Source organism: Taudactylus pleione, unplaced genomic scaffold, assembly GCF_031769625.1.
Source record: "Taudactylus pleione unplaced genomic scaffold, aTauple2 ptg000040l, whole genome shotgun sequence".
Classification (NCBI taxonomy): Eukaryota; Metazoa; Chordata; class Amphibia; order Anura; family Myobatrachidae; genus Taudactylus; species Taudactylus pleione.
Window position 1 is genome coordinate 25,486,013 of NW_028284442.1, and position 24,440 is coordinate 25,510,452.

General features: G+C 45.6%; 1 long non-coding RNA gene across 3 annotated transcripts in view; it reads right to left on the reverse strand.

Annotated features, from left to right (window-relative positions):
• The window catches only part of LOC148538447 (uncharacterized), a 79,065-nt gene that overhangs the window by 40,403 nt on the left and 14,222 nt on the right, over positions 1-24,440 (reverse strand). The window lies entirely within an intron of this gene.

Here is a 24,440-nt window from a genome sequence, read left to right on the forward strand (position 1 = left end):
TGGAACGCATAGACATCACCAGACGCTGGGTTTCATCCCTGGTGATGCTCTGCCAGGCCTCTACTGCAAATGTCTTCAGTTCCTGCTTGTTCTTGGGGCATTTTCCCTTCAGTTTTGTCTTCATCAAGTGAAATGCATGCTCAATCGGATTCAGGTCAGGGGATTGACTTGGCCATTGCATAACATTCCACTTTTTAGCCTTCAAAAACTCTTTGGTTGCTTTTGCAGTATGCTTCGGGTCATTGTCCATCTGCACTGTGAAGCGCCGTCCTATGAGTTCTGAAGCATTTGACTGAATATGAGCTTATAATATTGCCCGAAACACTTCAGAACTCATTCTGCTGCTTTTGTCAGCAGTCACATCATCAATAAATACAAGGGAACCAGTTCCATTGGCAGCCATACATGCCCACGCCATGACACTACCACAACCATGCTTCACTGATGAGGTGGTATGTTTCGGATCATGAGCAGTTCCTTTCCTTCTCCGTACTCTTCTCTTCCCATCACTCTGGTACAAGTTGATCTTTGTCTCATCTGTCCATAGGATGTTGTTCCAGAACTGTAATGGCTTTTTAGATGTTGTTTGGCAAACTCTAATCTGGTCTTCCTGTTTTTGTGGCTCACCAATGGTTTGCATCTTGTGGTGAACTCTCTATATTCACTCTTGTGAAGTCTTCTCTTGATTGTTGACTTTGACACATATACACCTACCTCCTGGAGAGTGTTCTTGATTTGGCCAACTGTTGTGAAGGGGTTTTTCTTCACCAGGGAAATAATTCTTCTGTCATCCACCACAGTTGTTTTCCGTGCTCTTCCGGGTCTTTTGGTGTTGCTGAGCTCTCCGGTTCTTTGTTTTTAAGAATGTTCCAAACAGTTGATTTGGCCACACCTAATGTTTTTTCTATCTCTCTGATGGGTTTGTTTTGATTTTTCAGCCTAATGATGGCTTGCTTGACTGATAGTGACAGCTCTTTGGATCTCATATTGAGAGTCGACAGCAACTGATTCCAAATGCAAATGTCACACCTAGAATCAACTCCAGACCTTTTACCTGCTTAATTGATAATGAAATAACGAGGGAATAGCCCACACCTGTCCATGAAATAGCTTTTGAATTGATAGTCCCATTACTTTTGGCCCCTTAAAAAGTGGGAGGCACATATTGAAACCGTTGTAATTCCTACACCGTTCACCCGATTTGGATGTAATTACCCTCAAACTAAATCTGAAAGTCTGCAGTTAAAGCACATCTTGTTTGTTTCATTTCAAATCCATTGTGGTGGAGAATAGAGGCCAAAATCTGAAAATTCTGTCAATGTCCCAATATTTATGGACCTGACTGTATATATATCTATATATATATATATATATAAATATAATATATATATATATATACACACACACACATACACACACACACTTTCACTTACTTTGGGATCCTGAGATGCTGCAGTAGGGATGGCCATCAATCATCGATGAATCAAAATCGATGGTTTATGGATGATGTCGCATAATCTTACCATTGATGGCAGCGTTGTCCCGCCCCTGTTTTGATTGGCCCACAGCCCGCCGTTCCCCACCGCACCAGTGGCCATCGAGGGATGCAAACCATCGATGATAACAACTGATGAACCCATCAATTGTAACCATTGATGGACACCCCTCCGATGGCCATCCTGGTGCTGCAGCGAGTTGTTGAAGGGGGTTGATAGAGTCTAATAATTTTGGCTCCGCCCCCTCACCTTAGACATGCGAAGGGGGCGGGGCAATGACCATGGCTAAAAAAACATTTGGTCCTTCAGGGGGGGTTTCTGAGTACTCAGAAACCCCCATGCGTGCACTACCGGTACTGATACCATGGGCAGGGTGGAGGGAGGAGCATGGAAGTGATAATAGAGGGGAAGTAAACGCACTCACTCATGTATCTATGTGTATATGTCCAGGCACGTATTTATAATGGGTCAGAGTGTGCGGTGCACACGGGCCCCTGGGTCCAGAGGGGGCCCACATCACACACCTTGCACCCATATTATACTTAACTCTCTGGACTCCCACGTTGGCGCCGGTGTCAGCACTGTAAAATGTCTGGAAAATGGGCATCGCGGCCATTTTCCCATCGTTTTGCGCATGCGCAGTACAGGGAAAAATGGCTGCTTTGGCCATTTTCTTCTTGCCCTGCGCATGCTCTATAGACTCTGGGCACACACTAGTGCTCAGAGTCTATCAGTGCAGCGCTGGCAGTGATGCGTTCAGTGCACTGTCGGCCCCAGCCGGACTGAGAGGTGGGGGCCTGTGACAGAGACTGCATATGGGCCCCCTCCTTTCTAGAAACGCCACACAGAGGGAGGCCCCAGCAGGAGCGCATGAGCCTGAAAGTGAGGGACACAGGGCCTGATTCAGAGCCGGACGCTATTTGCGGACGGTCGTTCCAAAAAAGGGGCCGGCTATTTAAATTGAGCGCTCGCTCATTGTGATTAGTTGACGCCTCTATGTCTGAGCGAGCGAACGAAAAATGCGCTCGCTATTTTGTAAAGACGCCCTTTGCCGTTCGCATCGCACGTCATCTTCGGTATTTATTTGATCTGGTACATCGAAAGGCATCAGAACTGCTCGCAGTACTTGTGGTAGGTTTTTCTTACCGCTATCTCTGCGAGCAGTTCAGGCTAAAAGACAACCAAGTGACGTGGTAGATGACTCCCCTTTACTAATTATGCACTCCCATTAAACGCCCTTTTGACCGTTAGGCACGCCTGCGTTTGGATCTCCACTCCCCCATTTTCAAGCACCTTCCCCTGTTACCACCCACAAACGGTACATTCTGTCAATCAAATTAGCAGCCCCTCGCTATTTTGTGAGCGCACGATTTCCGACCGCAATGACTGGTTTGCGCATGCGCATTAAGACCCATACGCATGCGCAGTTGTGCGAACATCGCTCATAGCGAACGAGCGGCTCTGAATCAGGCCCACAGTTTGCTGACATTAGCCCAGAGCTGCTTCCCTTGCTACTGCCCAGAGCCCCTGTCACGCCGCTGCTCCTCTGACATTACTGTAATCCCTGTGACCTAGTCAGGAGAAGTGCATTGTGCCCGGACACAGGAGCAGTATGGTGAGGAGTGGAGCGGGAGGCAGGACCATCGACCAGCAGCACTGCCACTTAGTGTTTGTGACGGCACCTGGACCATGATGACGCTGCGCAGTATCTGTGCATACCTTCTAGCCTGCCTCAGGCTGTAAAATAAAGAAGAATGCATATGAGTGTACTATGACCTGTGTTTTTTCCTATTTTATTTTAGGCAAACGGTTTTGCCTATATATTTCTGTATGTCACTTTGTGATCACTATTATTTATTAAACAAGCATTTTGTCTTTCTATTATACTAAACTCAGCTTAGTAATGTTCTGTCTTTGTGTTTTAAATAATGTATATGTTAGGCTTGGTTTTTAGAATGAGAAGTGAAAATGACTTGCGCCAATGAAAAAGTTTCAATGGAGGTTAGGAATATGCAACTCAAATTTTTGGAACTCAACCAGTAAGTTCCTGGAAGATATTGGGATCAAATGGGGTTGTTCCAGTGCTTCTCCAACCTTTAGTCTCAATATGTGTGGATTATATTTACCAAAAAAAGAGGAAAACAAATATAGGGCCTGATTCAGACCCGGTTGCTAGATGCGTACGCTCGCTCCCAGCTTATGCAAATTCGGAACACACCCAGGAAGGCAGGCGATCGCGTGGCAAGGCATAAGCACACCCACTATGTCTTGGCGTGCAATCACTTTGTGTATGCAGATGCCCACTTGCGCACGTCATCTCCAGGAAGTGTATGCAACCATCAGTACATCAGGTACCATCGGATGCTATCGCAATGCTTGTGGTTGCCTTTACCCTACCGCAAGCACTGCGAGCACTTCAGTGTAAAAAACAGCCAGTTAGGGACCATTTGTGAATGGTAACAGGTGCTAATGAAGGGGTGGTTAGAAAAACGCGGGCGTGTCACACCCATTTCATAGGCATGTTGGAACCAGTGACTACGTCTTTATATGCAGTCACACTGGTTAAGGTGTCTTAGTTCTGTCGGCCATTCTGAGTAGCCATAGGATTACTCAGAAGGTGAATGGCCGTCTGATCTGCAAATGATGGTGCATCTTTGTACACAGATGCTATGACTTTATACAATTAAATACCGATGCCGGAAGCCCGACTGTTGAAGATCCCGACTACGGCTGGTAAGTACCTTAACCCTCCCCCTCTCCCCCCTCTAACCCTCCCTTGGTGGTGCCTAACCCTAACTTCCCTGGGGGGTGCCTAACCCCCCTTCCCGTATCCTAAACCTAACCCTCCTGGGGGGGGTGCCTAACCCTAACCTCCCTCCTGATGGTGCCTAACCCTAACCCCCCCTCCCCTCCCCGTAGCCTAACACTAACCGCCGGGTATTTACCTTCGGGATGGCGGTGGTCGGGATGCTGACGCCAGTATCTTCATCCTCTTCGGGATGCCGGAGTTGGGATCTTGGTCCTGACGAGATTTCGGCGTCAGAATATCGGCGGTCAGCATCCCGTCCGCTGGAGTCCTGACTACATCCCCTTTCTGAGTACCCTGAGGAACACCTACCAGTAAGTTCATGACAAATTGGAATCGACTAACAACTCAATAGAGGTTTTTCACAATACAATATTTTTGTTAAAGTGTACTGGTGAGAGGGTCTGTAACTAAACTATTGTATCTAAATTCACATCAATAATACAATGGGAATGGATGACTCATGATAACTGGCAGACTTTACCTGATGAATGTTTTTTGTTTTATTTGACAACTAAATTTTAAACCTTTGATATGTATTTATTTATATATTATTGAAATATATATTTCTATAACATTTCAGTACTTTGCTTGTTTCTCACAAATTGCAATGTGCCAACCACACTAACAATGGTTATTTACGACTTGCCAAACCGCATAAGGTTTTAAAGGATCCATCTGGAAAAGTCATTAAATATACTTTATAACCTGCATTTATGTTCCAAAAGGCATCATTTTCTTCAGTATACTGCGCATATATCATTACTACTAAGCATTAAAGTAGCGAAATTGCTGATATTTACCCCAGGATCAATCTTTTTAGACATGTATTGTGGAAAGTTATGGAGTTATTTAGCAAAATAAATATGTGATGCTTGAAGTGAAGGTTACAAGTTTTGAGCTTAATGGAGCCAAGGCAGAGTTGAATGCTAGTTGGTCATAATTGCTCCAAAATTTTGTGCACAGAACTAAGGGCCTGATTCAGACCCGCTCGCTAGGCTGTGTTCGCATGTAGCCTGTCGATGTTTGCAATGTGCGCATGCGTATAAGACAAAGTGTGCGAACTACTCAAAGCGACCGGGAACCGTTCACACCCTGTATATAGACTCCTCGCTAGAATGAGTGACAGGATGAGCCGTTTGTGGGTGGTGACAGGGGTTGGTCGATGGATCGAGGGAGTGGTTGTGCGAACGCAGACTTGTCTGAGCGTCTTAACGCTGTTTCAGAGGCGTGCATAATTAAGATGCAGCGTCACAATACACGTCACATGGCTAACTTACACACTGAAGCACTCGCAAGGATTGCGATAGGGTATACTCAGCCACACACTGCAATCGCACACCAAGACATAGTGGGCGTACTAATGCTTTGCGATCGCGGGATTTGCATACTTTAGCAGCTGAAGGCTGCGTGCGAACGCATCTAGCGAGCGGGTATGAATTGGGCCCTAAATGCTAATATTCATCCATATGCAGAGCTGTATCCTTCTCTGTGGCCAGACAGCCCCTGTACGTACGTTTGCTTTCATAGCTGTCATTATTATCGGTGTGCACTTGCATCAATCCTGTATGTATTAGGTGCAAATGACGTACTTATGCATGCACACATCTCTGCATAGACTGCAATTATTTTGGCGCGTCTTCTCAGAACTTGCCTACATGAGAACCCCCGTTATTACCACCCAGTTACCCCTCTACAGCTGCAAATGGAGTTGCGTACAAATCTGCATCGCCCGTACTTGGGACATGCGCAGCGCGAAAACACACGTTCTGTGTGCAAAACAAACTTGTGGACCCATGGAAGTGGGTTTACTGAATTTAATTTAAATACTGTATTGTAGCTTACATTCATAGACCCCAATTCACAATAACATGATTAACAAGCATTTTGAGACATTTTTCTCATACTTACCGACTTTAAGCAACTCAAGTCACCTGTGATGGGGGAAGGGCCAGACTATTTGCATAATTAGGCCCTGCCCCTTGCAACAAAATGCAGTGAATGCATCTGTGAAAAGGGAGCAGGGCTTAAATGACACAATTATCATAGAAGCACATCATATTGGCCCCGCCCCTCCCCATGGACCGTGATTCCTGGTATTATTCTCGCCATCCTACATACTTCACTAGGAATGTCCCACCTAGTCACACTTACTAATATATCTGAGACCTCTGACAATCTCATTTGCCACTGCTGGATTCTCTTAGTAATGGGAAAGGTTTGATACAATTCCTCTAATTGAAAGCACTATGACATTGCTGCAACACTGTAAAGTAACATCAGTCTTGGCTGACTGCTAATTTGGGTTGTAGTAAATAAAGGAAAGAGAGTAGTTCTATTTACTATCTTTTTATATTGATTTCATATATGCAAGTAGACTGTTCAGCATTATTTCTCCAGAAATGAATGACAGACCCTTCTGTGACGTTCCCTTTAAAAATGGACATATCCCTAGACCCAGTGGCCATTTTCTTTTTGGCTTTAACCTATTGTCAGCCTACAAGTTCTCTAGGATGCAGTGACGACAGCAATAAGGCACAAAGTACCTCACACCTCACTGATGTCATTAGTTTACAGTTGCCTTATCTCCTTGAATGTCCTGAAGAATCCCTGATTACTGGGCCGGCTCCAGGGGTCAGAGAACCCTGTGCCGGCTCTTAACAAGGCGCCCTTACACCGAAATTGGGGGCGTGACCTAATAATCACAGGCCACGCCCCCTATGTGGCGTTATTTGGAGGCGTGTCCGCATGGCACGCCTCCAAATAACGTCAGGCTGGGGGGTAAAGCCCACCCCTCCGTCACTAGGCTGGGCTTCCCCCAGCCCTCTTCTGTCAGTGAATGGATGCCGCGCGCATGCACGCGGCATCCATTCAAACTCCAGGGTCCGGCACTGCCGCACAGCTGCGATGGTGGGGGTCCCCAACTTCCCGATTTGACCACCCGCGGGCCACTTCAGCCCATGGATGGAACAGCGGGACAGTATTATCCCTCTGAAATCGGGATGCTGGGGAGGGGTGCGCCCTCTATGGGTGGCGCCCCTGTGCAAACGCACTGGTCGAACACCCCTACAGCCGGCACTGCCTGATTAGGATGATACCTCCAAAACTGTAAGGGGTTCATGCACAGGGAGGTCTACGCTAATTTGTGTAGTGGATAGTATATAAACAAGCTCTGCACATGCCCAATATAACAGGTTGGATGCACATGCACGCATTAGGATTTGTGAGAGTCTGGCACTCGTATGTGCCTGGATAGATGGGCAAGGGATGGAAGGGGAGGACTAATGCAAGCCGACTATAGTAAGGCTTATAGATGCACATGCAGCTGGATCAAATGGAGTGAAGGAGGGGGGTTCCCAGCACTTTTCCAACCTTTAGTCTCAAGATTTGTGGGTTATTTTTAAGAAAAAAAGAGGAAAAAAATAGAGTCCAAAAACATACACTGAATATGATAAACTGTATGCTCACCAATCTTTGAATGTAATTGAGCCTTGGGTAATATTGCAATGTTTCCCGCCAGTGATTGCAGAGATTGCACTTAGATAGGTTTACAGAAAAAACATCATAGTGTCTACTGTCGCGTATGGTGAATCGGAGCAAATAAAACCATTAAGACCATACTCACCCTTTCTAAATGTGCTATTCACCTTGGACATCCATTTATAATCCTGATGTCCGTAGGTTTAATAATAGTAATGGAATAAGGTCCTGTTATCCCATTACAGAGAGCTATAAGGGGTCAAATAATCTAGTGTACTAGGGTGATCCTAGAAATAAATATTGCCTTCTTAGGGATGGTCCTCCCAATATAAGAAGACACAATCGATATATAAAAAAATACTATTTATTCAAAGGTGAAGATACTTCAACCTTAAAGCATAAAACATTAAATTATTGCAATTTAAATACATTTTATAATTAAAATATAAGTATTAAAATAAGGACACAAAATACTAAAAGCAAAAAGTTAAATATTATGAGACAGAAAATAAGAAATACAAGGGTGAATGGGGAAATAGTAACCTCAAAAGAGCTGCAACGCTGTGTTGCCTACCCTCCTGCATCCTGTGGAGACTCCCGATTCCCTGTAGAGTCCTCCCTGCCCCGGAGAGTTCAAGATAACCCCTGGTTTCCCCACTGCCCGTTTAGTAGCCGAACTGCACATGTGATGGGAGTGGGGTCTGGATGGGGGGTAAAGAGGGGAAGCTGTGCTAGGTGACAGAGGGGGAACTGTGCTGGGTGACAGAGGGGGAGCTGTGCTAGGTGACAGAGGGGGAACTGTGCTGGGTGACAGAGGGGGAGCTGTGCTAGGTGACAGAGGGTTAGCTGTGCTGGGTGACAGAGAGGGTGCTGTGTGACAGAGGGGGTTCTGTGCTGGAGGACACAGAGGGGGTGCTGGGTGACAGAAGGGGAGCTGTGCTGGGGAACACAGAGGAGATGCTACAAGATAGCAGCTCCGATAGCCTGGGCCATGTATGAACGGTCATATTGCCTGACCGTTCGACCCGCTGTAGCTGTCGCTGCCCTAACCCCACAGCAGGGACAGTGTTGTCCATGCTGTGGCAGCTGCCGGCTCCAGGCTGCGCGTGGGGATCTCGGCTGATGCGCTGTGGTCTCTAGCGGGTAGCACCAGAGGGGGGAGTTAACGCTCCCCCTCTCCGGCCGATGAGATGTTCATACATCTCATCGATAGTGCTTCCTGCTTCGTCTCGGTAGAGAGGCGAAGCGGGAAGCGTTATAGCGGCACATTAAGTGCTGCTATAATACATCTACCCCAAGTTGTTGTAACAAAAGTGTCAGGGACCGGGTGTGGATGTTTTATACCCACTTGAGTAATATAGCTATTGATATTGATGTTTCCCATTTATTTTTGTGCCACGCTTTTTGCTGTCTGCAGTATGAATGTTTTGTCCTGTGTTACTGCATGCACCTATCTGCACTGTTGAGCCTTTTCACATGGCTTGTTACAATACGTTCCTGTCATGCATTCAGCATAGAACGCCCTCGTCCTCCTCCTAACGCTTAAAATGAGGGCGTGGAGATTGCACAACACTGTAAGTATTGGGGTACACCCTCTGGTCCTCCACTGGGGGAGGGCATTGGAGGATTTTTAAACATGAATAATAATAACACTGTGTCTGACTACTGAATTAGTCATTTGTTCTCATGAAACATTTTATGGTCACACAGAATATTTTATAACTTGTTTTAGGTTTTGAAAGCCAAACCAGCTTCATCATACAACATTCATTAAGATACTCCATTCTAACATTTACACAAAACACTGTTTACCGGGGATGAAATTAAATATAATGAAGTAGGACTGTCCCAGAGATAAATCAGAGCTCTAACAACAGCTTGTTCACCCTTTAAGCACTCTGTAGTAGCAGTAGATCAATGCAAGAAACAAAAAATAATGTAAACTGGTAATATATTTCAATGCACTCAACCATCCAGAACCCATTCAGAATCTCACCGAGTACGGTATATTTGAAAGGGTTGGGTACGGGATGCCGGCTCTCAGGATCCCGGAGGTCAGAATCCTGATGCCTGCGTTAAGTATCCTAACCCTACCCCTATCTCTACTCCTAAACCCAACCCTCCCTCCCTGCTGCCTAAAGTTAACCCTCCCCCTGCAACCTAAACCTAACCCTCCCCCCGCAGCCTAAACCTAACCTCCACCCCTAGTGCCTAACCCTAACCCTCCTCCTAGTGCCTAACCCTAACCCTCCCCCCCTAGTGCCTAACCCTAAGCTTCCTGCCGCCTAAACCTAACCTCCCCCTAGTGCCTAAACCTAACCCTCCCCCCCGCAGCCTAAACCTAACCTCCCCCCCAGTGCCTAAACCTAACCCTCCTCCTAGTGCCTAACCCTAACCCTCCTCCTAGTGCCTAGCCCTAACCTCCCCCCCTAGTGCCTAACCCTAACCCTTCTCCTAGTGCCTAACCCTAACTCTCCCCCTAACTCCACTACTTACCGTGGGGATTCTGACTGGTGTCTGGATTCCGGCGATGGCATTCTGAGCATCGGTATCGTGACAGCCGGGATTTAAACGACATCCCACTTTAAACATGGCAATATTAAAAACCGGTAAACAGGCAGAATATGTTGAAAGATCCTAATATGCCTACAAGCCTACCTGTTATCTAATAAATCTTATTCATAAATTATCTGCAGATGTTTATATCATCGATGTATCATGTTTTACAGAATTTATTATCCGTGTTGCCTTTCAACACACATGAGTCTCTGGTGTATTGCAAATAACAGTCCAACTTTCTCTGATAAAGCTTATTATTTTTAACTGTGGAAATTTTTAAATCTGTCTAAGTGTTAGGGCAGAGCTCTGTTTAGTCTCCCGGGCTGATTTAGGGTTGCACCCAAGTCCATTTTGCATTCAGAAGATCTTGCAAGTACGCACTTTTAAGCAACTATGGGTGTTTCAGAGTCGTGCGCAACTGGTTGGCATCTTGGCGCTCACACGTGGCTAAGTATTTAGAGGGCATGTAATGAACGTGTAGACATAACTGCATACAATTCAGATATGAGCATATGCAAAGATCCATCTGATTTCAGACAGACCTCTTACACCAAGGATATTGCTTGTGCACTGTTAGTGATGACGGACGTTTTCAGAAGCTGATACATAGGGGTATATTTACTAAAGTGCAGGTTTCTAGAAGTGGAGATATTGCCAGTAGCAACCAATCAGATTATAGCTATTATCTTCTAGAAAGTGCTACATAAATGATAAGTAGAATCTGATTGGTTGGTGTGGGCAATACCTCCACTCTTATAAACCCACACTTTAGTAAATATACCACATAGCGTCGATGAGGCTGCATAAATTGGACTAATTCTAAATACAGACGGTGATCCACATTTATTCCAAAGCATGCAATGCGGCTGACTTGCATTCGACTTTAATTCAGCTGCTTTGTCTTTTAAACCCAATAAATAGGAATAACATAATTATCACAAACGTTCAATATGGTAAAAGTAATGGATGAGGATTTTTGGGGAGGGTTTTTTGTTATAGCTTTATTTTTCACTTAACTGCTAAAATAAAGATCTCAGAGACAGGTAAAATTGCCAGATCAAAGTTACACATTTTAACGAAATAAAATTCAAAAACATGCATGGATTGCTGCAATAGCACTTAGGGGTAGGTGTACTAAGCCTTGGAGAGAGTTAAAGTGGAGAGAGATAAAGTACTAACCAATCAGCTCCCAAAATTCAGAGGCTTGCCTGCCATCTGCAAGCCTCCATCTTAAACATGTCTTGTGAAGAATGTCTTTGAAACATGGGCACGATTCTATTCAACGCGAAGTGAATAGCGCCGGGGATGAGGTCCCGAGCTATTCAATCCATCGCGCTGCTAAGTCCGACTAAGGATTTCATCTCGCATCCCTCCGGGGATGCAAGCAGAAATCCAACAAAAGTCCAGGTGCGATGCTGTTTTCTGCCCTTAGCGCCGGGATAACAGCATCACATCGGGAATTTTAGTCAGAGAATGCCCGTTTTCGTGCCTAAACACCCTGTTTAAGGCGTGAGAACGAGCCTTCCCCGACCTAACATCGTGATGGATTGAATAGCTCCAGGAGCTCATTCCCAGCGCTATTCACTTCGCTTTTAATTGAATCGTGCCCATGGAGTTATAATTGGAGTTTGAACTGGATTTGGACTTTGGCCTACTCTCCAATCTCAAAAACTGCAGCTCAGGAACATTATGTGGTATTACAATTTTTTTCTTATGTCACCATGGTTATTATTGTGTTGTTCCCATATACTTCAGAGACTGGGTTCAGGACAGTCTCGTGCCACAGCCCAGTCACACTCAACAAACTGCTGGATGCGACAAGACAGCACACTCGAGCAAGGGAGATGCTAGACTCAGACCATTATTTTTAGTTTAACTTTACCCTAGTTTTTATAGTGCTGTCGCCATTGTTTTAATACTACTGTTTTATGCCTTTGCATTTTTTTCTCACCACCTAGATTTTATACTTATGCTAATTGCACACTCTGCCAGAGGTAACCCACGCAGTGCACCCCAGATGGCTGCCTTAGATAATTCTTTATGGGCAGGATAAACAACACGTTGATCTCTGCATGCAGTACATATCATTTTACACACGTTTCAGTCACCCGTATATGTCTTAGTTTCTTGTATGGTTTATCTGGAATCGGTATGAATTACCGCCGGTTCAAATCCCGACAGCGGCTGCCCGACATGGGTGAAAATCCTGATTGTCCCCAGGTAAATATTTCCTAACCTAACCTCCCCCCTAACCCTCCTTAGGGGTGCCTAACCCTAACCTTCCCCCCAGTGCCTAACCCTAATCCCCCCTTCCCCGCCGCCTAGACCTAAGTCCCCCGGGGTGGTGCCTAACCCTAAGTCCCCCCTGGGGGTGCCTAACCCTAACCCTCCCTCCCCTAGCCTGACCCTAACCTCCTGGGGGGTGCCTAACCCTAAGTTCCCCACGGGAGCCCTAAACCTAACCCTCCCCCCCCGCGACTGTCCGCAGCGGCACCCGGCATAACTACGATCAGGATGCCGGGCGCCGGTCTCCCGCCATCTGTAAAATTACAGGCATCTAGATTTAGACGCCTGTCATTTAACCCTTGCCGGGATAAAGCAGTTGGGAAGCCGACCGTCGGGATTACGTCCGCCGCCTTCCTGACTGCATACCGTTTATCTCACACATATTAACCTTTGTAGTGCACCCAAGATGGCTGCCTTGTCTGCTATACCCGTGGGTGAAATGGAAAATATTTGGAACTGATGGTTATGTATGTGAGGTTCTGGTTTTGTTGTGGGCCCGGGGTGGTAATAGGAGCAGACACTGAAGCAGCTTTAAAAATAAACGTGGAGTTTTTAATGAGTGGCTTAACAGACATGAATGTGACAAAACAAAAGTCCAGGTAGAGCACTAAAGTGCACTTGGGAACTGTAGTGAGGCAATGGGAAAGAGTCCAACTAGTGATAACAGAAGGCAGTCCAGTATTCCGGGTTTTGTGAGACTGAAATGAAAGTGCAGGCTGAAGAAAATAATGTCCAGAGGAAATGCAAGTGGAGGCAAGGTGCAGGGTAACAGCTGACACAGGCACTCAGGCAAGGGAGAGGTAATGGAGGAGGCAGGAGAATCCAGCGGGCTGGAACAGGCAGGGTGAAGCAGGCTAGGTAATGATCCCAACAGACAGGTGAATGAGCACAGGAACTCTCTCTCAGCTCTCGCTGAGAAACAGGTTGCACTGGCAATGAAAGGAAGCTCTGCACTCCCTTAAATACCCAGTGCCGTACTGTGACAGGCTAGAGAGAGTATGTGACACACCAGGATAGGGCAACTAGGTCACATATCCGGAGGCAAGATGGCGGCGCCCATGCCAGAACGGAATGGAAACACCACCAAGCCTAACCAGACCAGAGTGACAGTATGCCCGCACAGGACTACGCGCAGCCAATGCACCCCGCCAGACACCAGCGCCACCGACCAGACGCTCCTCGCCATAGCATCCTCACAGGTATTACCTGCCGGCTGGCATGCCGAGAGACCCTGGTCGTGACAATGTAAGGGCTCTGCTTTTAGCTTTTGTGCTTTACAACTTCCCCATTTTGTGTCATCTCTTCTAAGCGTTGCCAATTCCACCCAGGGTAACCAATGTAATGCTCCCAAAATGGCTAACTCGCCTGGAACTTTTCATGGGTGGGTTATGTAACTTTATTACCCAAAATGGCTGAACAAACACTACATTAAATTCATTGTGCCCATTGTGTTTACTATGTTCATTGTTTCTGGGTTTGTTTTCTTCTTGCTGTAACATTAAACCTCTGTGCTATGTTTTTGAGGAGAGAGTGTACTTTATGTACAGGAACAAGCTTAAACCCCTAGGGATTTGTGTGCACAGATAGGAATCAGAGACCCTCCAACATGACCCCTTCCATCTGGTACAAAATGCTCTGCTCCTGGACTTCCTTCTTAATTGATGATTGCCTACACCTGTGGTGAAACACCTGTCTCATCTATTAACTAGTTCAACACAGGTGTCCCTCATTATCTATTTTGAAAGATGGCATGAAAGAGCGTCAGGAAAATGGCTAATTTCACTGCAATTATTTATGGGTGCAATTTGCACCAATACACGGCTGATTTTACCCTACTGGGGTCAGCTGCACTGGCTTACTGGCCAGGCCTTTTCATGAGAGTGTTGGTGCCAGATTTGGAGACCCTAAAGGTTACTTGCTTAAAGGGCAATTGGCCCTGCAGGTATGGTGGAGGATAGTGGAATTGCTTGAAGTGAATTTTGACCATTGGTCTTATGACGCTCTTTTCTTTCTGTCACCAGTATTTTTGGCTTTTTAATGCGAGTAGCATTAAAAGGTGCGAGTTTTAGAGAAGCCCTACTTGTTTTGTCCCCTGATTTTGCAAAACCAGCACTGGCTCTGCAAAGCCCTGTACTGGTTCTTAATATAGAGGGTCCCCCTACGCATTTTGGGCCCTGTATTTTTAGAACCAGGAAAGGCTTTATAATGCCCGGGGCTGGTTATGCTTTTGGGGAGGGGGTGCACGTCATTTTTTTATAATTTAAAACCTTTTACATAACAGTACACACAGAAACATGCACGTACTGTATCTCATGGATATGTGCATGTTTCAGTGTTAATCTGACCTGCTCAGGATGTACTCGCTAGCCTGAAGCAGGTCTATTATTTGGGTAATTTTGGTTATCTTTTTTTTGCGAGTCTAAAACAGACACTATTACATTGGGCGAGTTGATTGTTTTCAATGTGAAAACACCTGGATGCGAGTTGGGGATTTTTAGTAACTCCGAAAAATGCGAGTTTTAGTGAACTGACACCCTATTACATTGGAGAGTTGGGAAAAATTGCAAGTTTAGCACAAACCTCGCAATTTACCAATACTGACACCCTATTACATTTGGCCCCACGTGTCAGAACAGCAGGACGGAGCCGGAGGCGCTGCAGCGGGCAGGTAAGTGCGGGGACAGGGGGGAGGTATGCGGAGGGGGGAGGGGGACACAAAATTACCGCATCTGTAGGCAGTGCTGTGCATGCGCTGGTTTTACAAATGTAATAGCACATGCACAGCATGGATTCCAGCTGCGGTAAGTTAGTGTAGAGAGGGAAACCTATCTTTTTCCCTAAAAGCTGTCATCACAAAAATGACAGCTTTTCGGAATAGATACTTATGGAGAGGAGGAATGATGAATTCCTCCGGTAATTAGGTAGAACTCCATGCAAGTTCTAAACCTAATTATCTCATAGACATGTTGTAGCAGGAAGGCATATGGTGTCATTGCACAGTACTGTATATGAAACTACTAGTACAAGGAGTGAATGAATAAATGGGATTTTATCATTATGTTACAGGGAGCACAGGATCTGGATGTATGGGGAGCAGTTACCCCTCTATGTCCTACTGACACTAAAAATAGAAAAAATAAGTATTACTATTTTTATTTAATTTTTTTTGCTCAGGAGAGATCAATGCGAAACTAAAAACATATGGCCTGATTCAGAGCCGCTCGCTTCTGGCGAGCACTCGCTCTGAATCAGGGCGTTTTTTTTTAGTTTTGTTTTTTTTCTTCAGGCCGCTCGCTAAGCTGTGGGTGACTGACCACCCACAGCTTTTGCGAGCGGCCTGGAGCCCGCCGCGATTATCGCGACCATCAGGCTTGCAAGGAGACCCTGCGGTAGGGTCTCAGCTCTCGCAAACCCGAGTGGACTCCCTGCTCTAATAGACTAGTGATGTCAGTAGGGCCGCCCACAAACGCCAGGCATTCCTAAGGGAATGCCTGCGTTCGTGCAGCCACCCCCCCTCCCCGCCTACAAAACGGGGCGAGCTGTCAATCAACATCAACAGCCGCCCCATCTTGTAGCGAGGCCCGTAGCGACGGAGCAGCCATTGCTGGACGGGTCTCGCGCATGCACACGCCGGAGGCGGCGCATGTGCAGTGGGGAACCATCAACCCACTTGCGAGCGCTGTGCGCTTGAGAGCGGGTCTGAATCAGGCCCATAGCTCCTTAGGGATTACCCTGTAACAAAAACATTCATAAGTAATAATGCCGTAGCATGAATAATAAAAGACCTTCCCTAACACTTAGACATATTTAAATACTCCCACAGTTGCAAAAAAAAAATCTTTATCAGAGCCAATTGGATTATTATTTGCATTGCATTACAGACCCCCTGTGGGTTTCAAAGAGATTTTTTACATCCAAATACTTAGAAAACAATGCCAGGTTTCCTTCTCGGTATAGGCACAATTATTAAGAGAAACAGAAGAAAGGAATAATGGCCCCAGACACGAAAGGAATGTTACTGTACATGCTGCCAAGAAGTCAATTGAAGTAAGGTTCCATTTACAGAACATATGAAAATTATAATCATGGAACCTAAACACAACTCAGAAAAAAAATAAATAATAGTTACTATCCATTTCACAATTACAGTCATTTTCTTGGTCAGGACTTGGAGTGATTTCACTATCTTTATCCCAGAACATTATATTTCCGGGCAGTTGTCTTTATAATACAAACCTAACATCCAAATTTCTCTCAAAGATACATTAATGACAATGAGTCACAGTGACAAGTCTTAAATGAAAGGTTCAAAATCACATTAATTGGCTTAACTTTCAGAGTTCAGATGGCTTAAACTGAACACACACATAGTGACTCAGCCATTTTGGTTGCTTTATGGTGGGTACACACGGTACGATCAGTCACGGTACGATAACAATATCGCTGACTGATCTCCTGCACCCTCCAGGAGTGCTAGATGATCAATATCGATCATCCAGCACACGGCCAAAGACCCGCGATCAATGATCGCGGGGCCCTATATGGATATTGACCAGGTTGGCCTGCATGCACGGGCGATGGACGATATCATTATCGTCCATACGTTCCCACGCATCGCAGGTCGTTGGTGGGTTGGAAGGGACCAAAAAATGCATGATATGAATGATAACGATATGATTGCTATCCTTATCGTTCATATTGAGCATTTTAATCGTCCCGCCTGTACGCACCATTAAACTGGCCCCAAATTGCTTGGTGTTGGGGTCTGAAATTATATAATTCCTCATCGATATCAGTCCTCTACCTAAGACTGGCAGACAGTTACTGTCTGTATCCCACTGAATTGTAGAAATGGTTTGCAAGGTTACTCACATCGTGAGTGCTACAAATTCTGCAGTTCTTGTGGTCATTCCAGATTCTGAATGCAGTCCCCAACCATGATGAGCTCTGACAGCTCGACTTCTGATTCTCTCCATGAGGCTGTATGCTGTAAAATCTGGTCGGTCTAGGTACTGGCCACCCTCTTGCCACTTAATACTGGAGAAGACCCTTTAGATAATTCAACAGGGCATCCACTGGCCACTGATTGACACCAACTCTCCTCTACCTCGAATCTGTAGACACTCTCTCCAAGATGGTGTCCAGTCACACTTATCTCTTTTATCACTGATTTGCCCCCCACTATCTGACATCTTTTCCATTTCTTATGTCTACTTATGCCCTTCTGGAAACCTGGGTGTGTGCTTCTCATTCATTACCTTCGTTGGTTCTCATGTAATGTCAGAATTTGTCAATGGAGGAGGGGGGGGGACACCTATATGGGAGGTATCTGCTATGGTCCCCCATTTTCAAATGCAAAAGCAGCCCCATAGGTTTCTATGGGGCCTGCTAATCTGTCAAATTTTAAAAGCAAAGCAATCTGGAGCTTGGCCTCATTATCTAACACCAACTTCAGATGGTGTTAGCCATTGTAGCCCATGGGTACACTTCACAAAGTTTCCTGTGAGAGGGATTAGAAGGATCCCTCTCTGATACTCTCCTTTCAGTCATGTACAGTCAGCAGACGGCACTTGTGCAGTAGCATGGCCGGGGTCCAAACCTGGAAGTAAAGTGATAGCAATTTACCAGTAACTATAAAATATTCCCACTATACCATACCCTATTCCATTTCAGTGAAGTGTGGATAGGTAAAACATATGCAGATTGCTCCTGTAAGCAGAGACAAAGCATGGCAGAGCAAGTGAATGCTACACCCCCCTGGTAACGAACAGTGCCATGGGGTGCATTGGAAGCATGTGGGGCATGTGGGAAAACCCCCCCCACACAAAAAAAATTGAATTACGAAAATTAGACAAAAATGCCTGTTATATATGTTGGAAATGATGTGCATACAAGGGTTGTTATTGCAGAGTTATGTAGGCACAGGGCTGGCTCCAGCCCTAGCCGCGCCCTGTACGGCGAGGGACTCCTACTCCCCAACTCGACCGCACTGGTCGAACATGCCTCGAGCCAGCCCTGTGTAGGCACACACCAGTGGTTGACTCAAACTATAACCCAAATACTTAACCAGTGATGTTGGTTTATTGATAGATAACAGATACAGCCGTACTCACTGTTACATGCACATTGGTAATGAAGCGGAGCAGGATGACATACAGCTTACCAGCCGGTGAATGCAGGGATGCTGGAACAGCTTTATATCAGGTAATTAACCGGGTCTCTCACAGGAGTCAGTCGGAGACTATGGTCTCCCACCATATCACTCTACACAATAAAAATGGCTGCAGCCACATGTACAGTAGCACATCAGATTGGAGGTCGGACATCCCTGCAGACTCTGGGTCCTAGTGCCTAGCATGTATACATAGTGAAGACTCGGAAACAGTGCAGAAGCACATTGCTTTTTAACATTGTAAACGCTATGCTGACAATATGAAGCAAAGACAACATGCACCTGTTCCATACTAGGCTTAACCTGTACATGTCCAGCACAGTATGATACTTTAGTGTCCTACCTGTAAATAAAGCTTTCAGTTTACTTAAAAGAAAATATCCTTATCTTTAACAACTGAACAGAAGCTACTGGTTCATCGGTGGCAGCAGAGCTGTGCCAAAGTATTAAGCAGAGAACATAGGTTAGGCAATCACTCTCACATGTTGAAAACACAGACTTTGCAGGAGACAGCCACATATGTAGGTAATCCTATAAAGGCCTCAGCTATAACATAAAAGCTAAAAACTTATATCTATGATTTGGAGAAAACATGGAGGAGCATGGTGGAGCAGTCAGTAACTGATTATACTAAGTGTAGCGGGCAGAGCAGAGGATGGCACAGCATGTGAAGAGGAAGAGCTGTGCTCTCCCTGTGAAAAAATATGGGTCGCCTGCTGCCTCTATGTGGCAGTAGGCAGCATGAGACTATGCACAATAGCAGGCGCGCTTCTCCCAACATCTCAACAATGGTCTCCCTCCTGGGATAAGGTGTATGTAGGAATGGCCATCGACCATCAATGTTTTCAAATCATCGATGGTGGCTGGCCGATGTTAACTAGTTTTGCCATCAATGGCAGACAACCAATGGTTCTCTGCCATTGAAGTATTTGTGGGAGCCTATGTTTTTTTTCCCCCTTGACAGGATGGAGCTTAGCCCCGCCCCTGGATGCTAAGCCCCACCCACATTTTTGATTGGCCTGCGGCTCAGTATGCCTCAGCAGCGGTGGCCATTGAGGGGAAGCAAGCCATCGATGGTTCACCATAGATGGTTTTTGTGCCATCGATGGTAATCTTCTCCTTGCAGTGCCCAATGTGTCTGGCGGTGCCCGGAGCACAGACTCCGACCAAGCTACACCCCTGCCTTTAAGCTGTTCTATGAGGTAAACATCATAGCTCATGCCTGGTTATATTATTATTGTAAACTGCCAATCGTCAAATAAGGGTTTATAACCAAATAATGAAAATAATTAAAAGGGCAGTGGAGGGTGGTCATTACTGTTGTGCCAATGAGTGCCCTAATCCCTAATTGTGCCACTGGTTCCATGTTACTTCAAAATCCAACCTACTAATACTTCAGGTCCATCAGCTGGTTATACATACATTTTAGTTTGTATTTATTTATTTTTATCTAATTCTATAATTCCTGCACACCTTAGATAAATGTCTTAAATAAAGTACTAAAGTGAGTGGACATATAAAATGTCATTGCTAGAGGCGGTTCCTACCTCTAATTCCCAGGGGGGGGGGCTTGCTGGCCTGATATATGTTCATGCACGGGATTGCAATCACGAACAGGCGCACATCGGCTGCAGCCCTTAGAAGCCAGATAGGCAGTGGCGTCACTAGGGGGGTGCGGGGGGTGCGGCCCGCATCGGGTGTCACCCTTCAAGGGGGTGACACCTTACCTTACCAAGAGCAAGAAGAGCAACACCGCACCGCACATCACACCCACGGCACCACCGCGCACCGCCGACCATGAGCTGCTGCTGGAGGCGGAGTCTGACACCTTCACTGTATAGCTGGCTGGTCCGTCCTGCAGTGCCACTTGCTTGTCCTCCTCTGCTCTGCCCGGCGCCGCACATTCTCTCACCGCGGCCGGCGTCCAGAGCCACACACAGGCACAGAGAATCTCTGTGCCTGTGTGTGGTTCTGGACGCCGGCCGCGATGACGTCATTGCGCACGCCGGCTCCGCTCAGCCTGATGGAGGAGGAGGGAACCCGGCCTGAGCGCGCTGTGTGCCATGAAGGACTGCGCACCGTACCCCACCCAGAAAGACAGAGTGCTGGCCTGCAGGTAATGAAGAGAGAGGAGACGAGGTAAGTACTGACCGCGCAGCACAGGGGAGGGGGCACAGCATAAGGGGGATTACTGGGGGCTGGAGCCACTGCATAAGTAGCGCTTCTGGAAGCACAGTTTAAGGGGCATTGCTGGGGGCATTGTATAAGGGCACTAATGGGGGCACAGCTTAAGGGGCATTGCTGGGGGCATTGTATAAGGGCACTAATGGGGGCACAGCTTAAGGGGGACTGTATAAGGGCACTAATGGGGGCACAGCTTAAGGGGCACTGCATAAGAGGTGCTACTGGGGACACAGTTTAAGGGGCATTGCTGGGGGCACTGCATAAGAGAGGCAATACTGGGGGCACTGTATAAGGGCACTACTGGGGGCACAGCTTAAGGGGCATTGCTGGGCCACTGCATAAGGGGTGCTACAGGGGGCACAGCATAAGGGGCATTGCTGGGGGCACTGCATAAGGGGTGCTATAGGGTGCACAACATAAGGGTCATTGCTGTGGGCACTGCATAAGACATGCAATACTGGGGACACTGTATAAGGGCACTACTAGGGGCACAGCTTAAGGGGCATTGCTGGGCCACTGCATAAGAGGCATTACTGGGCGAACTGCATAAGGAGCGCTACTGGGGGTACAGCATATGGGGCTCTAATAAAGGGGACCTTGCATAATGCGCTCTAGTACAGGGGGCATTGTATATTGGGCACATTACTTATGTAAATGTCACTATGTTTTACCTGTGATATTGTATTTTAAAGGTATAATGTTAGTTTTGTTAGCTGTTTATTTTCTTACTATTACCATTGCATATAGCGATAGTCCAAAAACAGTACTAAGGATTCTGTGTGTTGCGATATAAGGCCCATGTGGGGGGGGGGGGTGACACCATGAGCTACCACACCGGGTGACACCAACTCTAGTGACGCCTCTGCAGATAGGGCTGCTGTTATAGCAGGAAATTGGCTTCCCATTGGATGAGCTCTCTCTGCTAATTTGGTATGGACTGGCAGTGTCAGGGAGTGAAAACATCTCCCCCTGGGACAGCCTGTCTAGCTGTGATTAGCAGGGAGCGCTAGGCAGTCCCTGTGTGTGGTGGATTTCACTGGGGGGGGGGGCTGCATCTCTGTAGCCCCTAGGTAAAATCCACCACTGTTCATTACTACATGTGTTTGAAGCTTATTATTGCATTGACCGAGCGTATGGTGCAAAATGCTTTTAAAAAACTTAGATCTGCTCTTCAGCACTTCAGATGGGTTACAAAAAGTATTTTGGTATAGAGGAACATGTCTTCAAGTTATGGAGCACTTGTGTAAATGGGCTTCTACTTTAAATAATTCCTTCCTGCAAAATGAAAACTTTTTGAACTTAGGGCCGGATTCAATTAGCCGCAAAAAGCCGAGATCGGCAAAAAGTGCAATGTTTTCGCCTCATTTGCGTGTTTTGAGGCAAAGTTTTCGCTTGCTTACACAATGCTCACTCCCGCTTTTCACCCTATTCAATTGTAAAACAGGCAAAAACGCATATGGGTGACTGCAGCGAATAGTGGAACTGGCGAAAAGGTCAGGTTTCTTTTGGGGAAAACAGTCTGTACCCTTGTACCCTCAATAAAGCCTAACTCACCCAGGTAATCAATATAGAAGTGTATTATTAGCCAAAATAAAAGTAATTAGGGATCTTACTTTGAGTCTAAGGACTGTTATATGCATATATGCATAAGTGTGGACAAATTATATTAAGTAATGTTTTTCATGAAAAATAATTGCTGTAGTTAAATTGGGGGTACATGTAAATGGATACTGGTATATTTTGGGGGTTGTAAAGTGCAGAATATATATATTTTTTAAATATACACCTGTTGCAGCCTCCTGCAATCCTAAAAACACCCATCCATAGAGCACCCCAAAATGCCTATCCCAGTCCCTTAACCGAAAATTCAGGCACTTTTTGCATTTTCACCCCAAAAATGACATGCCTTTTTTGGGGTGAATTAAGATAATTTTTTTTTTGCCTAATTAGTCATTGGGGAAGGGGGGTCCAAAGGGTTCAGAACCAAGTTCCCCCATTTTTTACCCCAAAATATGGATTTTGCACAACTTTTTAGTCTGATTTTGCCTATAGAGTTTTCGCTTAGGCGAAAACGTTCTAGAATTGATTAGATCGATGCATCAGAAACAGACTAAAAACCACACAGCAGCGAAAACTTTTCGCCGATAATTGAGTATGGGCCTCTGGCACAAAAGTAGGCAGAAACCTATTGGGATTTCAGCTAAATGTTCACTTAGCAAGGAACACCCCCAATCTATGGTAACTTCCATATTCCAGTGAAAACATTTTCACTGCTGTAGACTCACCATCTTGGAAAGTTCATGCGCTTCATCATAAAAAGGAGTGAAATTGCGTGAAAGTCTCTTGATGTTACAAAATGCCATTTATACTTCAGTTCTGTAGTTCATATTTGACCTATAGTGATATTGGTATAGAAACCTCTATTGTACTACAGAATTTTCAGTTCAACCTATTGGATGCATGAAAACCTTAGTTTTATACTGGTTAAAAGACTGTCTGAACAGATGCGTGAGAGAAACTTTATCAGCACAAATGTAGTATGACAGCCAGAGTACAAAACTCCCAGTCTAATCAATAATTCAATCTGACATATCCCAGTTGGTAGAGAAACTTGAAAAACAGACAAGCAGGTAATAATTATTTCTGAACACAAACACTCCAAGAAATAAATATATATGGAATCTAGTTTAGATGATACATATTAATTATTCAGAAGAATACTAATGGTTGCGGTATAATATTTAATCTTAAAAATATTCATGACAATTTGAAGTGCTATGATATCTTAAGGTGATGAAAACAAAAAAAATGATTCAGTATATGTTCCAAAACAAGGCAAGTCATTAACATGCTTGTGATATCTCCAAGATACCGAACGGACAATACAATTACACATATATTTATGCTTAATTACTTGTCTTCCAGATATTTGCATAACTGCACTCTGGATATTTCTTAGAAAATAAAAAGCCAATCTGAGAAAATATGTTGAAGTAAAGAAACGGTGCAGTCTCCATATTGGTTCCTTTAGGGAGGCTTCAATCCCTAACCAAGATGGCCACCTTCTTCTGTGCATGCACGGTACCATCTTATCACTGTGTTAGAGCACTACAGTGGAACACAGACGTGTTCCACTTAGATCGGTGAGACCCGCCATTTACTGCTTGACCCACAATACTGATACCGCTAGTAAACTGCATCGCTACCAACATACAGTTACAGGCTGGTGGTCTGGATACTCCGCTAAAGCTCCGGTCCATGCTGAGAGTCTGTTACATGCATAACTGTGAGTATGCTGTACATTCAGATTACTGCTGAATAAATCACTTCACTGGTTAAGTACTGGACTGTTCACTGACTTCAGGGGATCCATTGGTGTGTGCCATTACTCTCCACAATGAGCTCTGTGTCAGCAGCAAGGGTGATGAAGTGCGGTCATCAGACAAAATCAGCCGAC